Below are 4,570 nucleotides of genomic sequence, written 5' to 3'. Positions count from 1 at the left end.
GACCATGTCTTACTTGTCCATGAACTGGGGTGCCTCCATCTTTTGGCTGTTGTGAATTATGCTGCTAGGAGTATGAGTGTACAAACATCTTTTCAATATCCTGCTTTCAACTGAGTATACAAAGAAAGCGTAAGGACTGAATCGAAATGCAAATTATTGTCCCTGGCACCGCCTGAGCCAACTAAACAATCAGTTTTCCTACTCTAATTCATTTCAAAATAAGAGTGTGGATTAAAAGGTGAAGTCTTAAAAAAGAACAAACTAAACTAAGAAGAGACTGAAAAAAAGAAAAAGAGATTGATGACTCTGCTTATATGAAAAAGGAAGGGGAAATTGAATGATGATAAAAGAACTCAAAGGACCAAATTCTAATGCCTACAGGGTGGACATGGGCCATTGGGTTGAGGGGGGCAGAGGGGCCTTTGCCCACGGAGTATGTGGAGGGGTAGGGGAGGACAGGGCTCAGCCCTAGCCCCCTGTTGACATATCTCAGCAGGCCCAATTTCCTCAGTTTTTCTGAAGTTTTACCAAAGAAGTTTGATATCTGGATGGTTATGTGAAATCTCCCCCTATCAGCATTGCTTCAACGTTTTAAAAATATAGAGCAAGGCAGGTTTGCAGGCTGCTGTCTCCAACCTACTCTCTGTCTACATCCTCAGTGCCCTGCCTGCCATGGCCTTGGATGCTGCCTGCAGGTGCCGTCAGGTTGCTGCACAACCAGCCCTGCTCTACTCACGGTGCAAAAATTCAGTGACAACCATGAATGGATGGGGAAAGTAACATAACGTCTTTTTCTATCAAAGGAAATCTTGGTTACTGCACTTTGCTCTGGTTTCAGCTGAAACGCCCTCCTGTGACCCTCCCCCCCTTCCCTCTTCTCCCAGCAACAGTTTGTTTCAATCAGCCAACCGAGGAGAATGTGCGCCCTGACCTGACCAATGGGAAGGGGACAGGTACCTCACCTGTCTTAGGGATAAATAGGGAGGGTCTTGTCTTCTTTGCACCGCTTTTTGAGCACCCGCGCCCTTCTGCAGAAGTCAAGAGCCTGGTCGAGATCTCCCCTTGTCCACATGGCTCATTTTCCGACACTGACAACCCGAGCCAGAGTCATTTTATTTCCACAACATGGATAACAACAGAAAATGGCATTGGAACAGTGGGAATCAGCAATTTTGCACAGGAAGCTTTGGGAGATGTTGTTTATTGTAGTCAGCCTGAAGTTGGGACAAAATTGAACAGACCAGGTTTTAGTGGTATAAATCCTTGTCTTCCTTTCTCTTGGAGGAGTTTGGTGCTTTGGAAAAGCGTGAAAGCTGCTAGTGAACTCTATTCTCCTCTATCAGGAGAAGTAGCTGAAATTAATGACGCTCTAGCAGAAAACCCAGGATTTGTCAACAAATCTTGTTATGAAGATGTTTGGCTGGTCAAGATGACACTAGGTAACCCTTCAGACCTAGATGAACTAATGAGTGAAGAGGCATATGAGAAATACATAAAATCTATCGAGGAGTGAAAGTGGAACCCCTAAATAAACTAGTTTGAAACAAACAAACAAATACAGAGAGCAAGGCAAAGTAAAGACTGGGGCAGATGGGGGCCCATGGATGATCATTTAGAACTTCTCACTTACCTTTTTTTTGGTCTTTTTGTCTTTTTCTTTTTTGTTGCTGTTGTTGCCATTTCTTGGGCCGCTCCCGAGGCATATGGAGGTTCCCAGGCCAGGGGTTGAATCGGAGCTGTAGCCACCGGCCTACGCCAGAGCCACAGCAACGCGGGATCCGAGCCGTGTCTGCAACCTACACCACAGCTCACGGCAACGCCGGATCGTTAACCCACTGAGCAAGGGCAGGGACCGAACCCGCAACCTCATGGTTCCTAGTCGGATTCGTTAACCACTGCGCCACGACGGGAACTCCACCTTTTTTTTTTAAACCAAAATTGGGAGGTAGAATAATGTATTCAAGAAAGCAGGCTCAAATTCCCGATCTCTCCAGCTCTGACCTTGGGTAAATTGTTTACATTTTCAAGCCTCAGAGTTCTCATCTACAGAGTGAGGATGTTAGAATGATACCACCATCAAAGGAGGCTTATAAGGATTAAAGGAGATGATGTGAAAAAGCAATTCTCACATTACCTGCTACCAAATTAGTCACTGAGAAAACCATGTTCTAACAAAAACCTGGAGACTGATGCCAGCAGTTTTGGCACTCCTACCCCCTCTGCTGCACAGAAACCTTCAACTTTCGCCTGATATGCCTCCAGCTGGATTTCTTGTTTATGGCTCAAATAATGGATTTCTTGTTTATGGCTCAAATAATCTCTAGTTTTGTGCTTATTTGTATCTTGCTTTCAGCTGCACTTCTGATAACCTAATCTTTGCCTTGGCCTGGCTGCTGCTTTTGCAAAACTCTACCTGGAAAGCCTGGCTCTCCCAGCACTTCATGCAGCCTCCTGCCCTCCTGGCCCCATCCATCACCCATCCCCCAGCACCACTACTCAGCATTTGGGGCCCTACTTGCACATATAGCCTCTCTCTGCCCACATATAAAGGCACACACAGGGAGTTCCCGTGGTAGCGCAGTGGTTAACGAATCCGACTAAGAACCATGAGGTTTTGGGCTCGATCCCTGGCCTTGCTCAGTAGGTTAAAGATCCGGCATTGCCGTGAGCTGTGGTGTAGGTTGCAGTTGCGGCTCAGATCCCACGTTGCTGTGGCTCTGGCGTAGGCCGGCGGCCGCAGCTCTGATTCGACCCCTAGCCTGGGAACCTCCATATGCCTCGGGAGCGGCCCAAGAAATGGCAAAAAGACAAAAATAAATAGATAAATAAAATAAAATAAATAAAAAGGCACACACACATTATGATGATGGTGACAATGACGATGATGATGAGATAAGGACCACTGAGTAATTTTATGCCAGCTATTTTACATATATTATCTCATTGACGCCTCACAATAACTGATGAGGTAGGTTCTGATGAAGGATTAGACTCAGAGATGCTAAGCAACTTTCCAAATTTGCATGGTTAGTAAGTGGTTGAACTGGTTTTGCGCCTCGAAGTCAAAGGCCCACCTTCCTGTACAGTCACCTAGTAACCGATGTGATACAAGGACATTCTAAGCTAATCCAAGACAAAGCGGAGCGAAGTTAAAGCCTGCACCAGGACTGGCTAGGCTAATGTGCCTTCTGCTCAGCACAAGCGCACCATGTGATACTGCTGCGCCAGGCTCTGTAAGTCTGGGCATGCTGGGCAGTGCAAATATATGTCAAGGTGAGCTGAATGCTGCTTCCTCGTTCTTCCTTTCATGTGCCAACTAAAAATTGTAGCTCACTAGCTTCCTCTACAAGAATGAAGTCACTAGCCCCTGAAGACTCTGACCTTTGAGTTTCCCTGAAAGGAGTTTAGGGCTGAGATCAAGAATGAGATGCTCTGTGCTCTGGGAAAAACTGACAGAAGAAGCCTTCAGATAGTTAGATTATTTTTAGAAATAGATTTTATGAGCCTAATGCCTTGCATCTTTTCATACCTAGAAAAGCCCTAAAATCATTAACAGAGACATTTGCACCTCAACCGTTGTATGTCAGTATGTGTGCTTGAATGAACATATTTCCCCTCCACCAAAATCACACATATATTGTCCTCTCCTTGAGGCAGAATATTAACTCAGGTAGTCACTGCAGGACCATGGGCTTCGATGCCTTCTTTGATATGGCCATTAGGGGCTGCAGGGAGTAACACCGACACAGGCCTTGTTTTATTATAGACTTTGTTTACTGTAGAAAATGCGCATCTCTAGCCCACTGCTCAGCTTATAAAAGAGGAATGAGAGGAATGGTAAAAGAAAGGGACAAAAAAAAGCACATAGAACTTTCAGAATATTTCCAACACCAAAATCCCTATTGGACAAGGACTGATATAGGTAATTGAATAAGTCCAATGGAGAAAACCACATCTTTCTGGACCCCACTTTGGTGCCTCTCCCCACCTTTAAGAGATAAAAAACTCTATGGGATAATAGAGAAAGGGGACTCTTCTCCCCCCTCCCAGTAACCACAGGAGCTATCTGCTTTCCTTGAATAAAAACGCTGCTTGCTTGCTGCCTGTGTGTTCGTGGAGTTCTTTCTTCAACTGCTGTGAACAAGAACACAGATTCTGGCATCGTCCTTCCGGTATCACCCTCTACCTCTTCGGAGCAGCTCCTCAGCGCTCTCTGAGAGGTCATCTCCTGGACTAGAGTCCTCATTTTGTCTCAAATAAAATTTAACTCACAACTCTCACAGTGTGCTTTTTGTTCAGCTGACACATTTCTCCCTCTTTCTCTCCTTCTGTTCATAGAGGGAATTCCCTTGTGTTTCATGTTTGTTCTCCTGGTTTTAATTAATTTCACTTATAAGGAAGTGATATGATACTAAAATTCCAGTACTTTCTAAAAGAAAATTAATTTACCTAGAATTGTGCAATGCCAATGTGATAGGGATGGAGTAGGCACAGGTGGTTGTAACAGTCCCAATAAAGGATCATAGATAGAGAGAGAAATCTAGGAGACTTTGGGAAATCACTGTAAGTT

General features: G+C 44.9%; 1 pseudogene; it reads left to right on the top strand.

The window, feature by feature from the left end:
* Nucleotides 1-371: 371 nt before the first annotated feature.
* Nucleotides 372-1,513, top strand: LOC125136610 (glycine cleavage system H protein, mitochondrial-like; annotated as a pseudogene).
* The last annotated feature ends 3,057 nt before the right edge of the window (nucleotides 1,514-4,570 follow it).

The sequence above is a fragment of the Phacochoerus africanus genome, chromosome 9 (genome assembly GCF_016906955.1).
Source record: "Phacochoerus africanus isolate WHEZ1 chromosome 9, ROS_Pafr_v1, whole genome shotgun sequence".
In the NCBI taxonomy this organism is placed as follows: Eukaryota; Metazoa; Chordata; class Mammalia; order Artiodactyla; family Suidae; genus Phacochoerus; species Phacochoerus africanus.
Note: the sequence above shows the minus strand (reverse complement) of the source record. Positions and strands in the feature narration are given on the sequence as shown.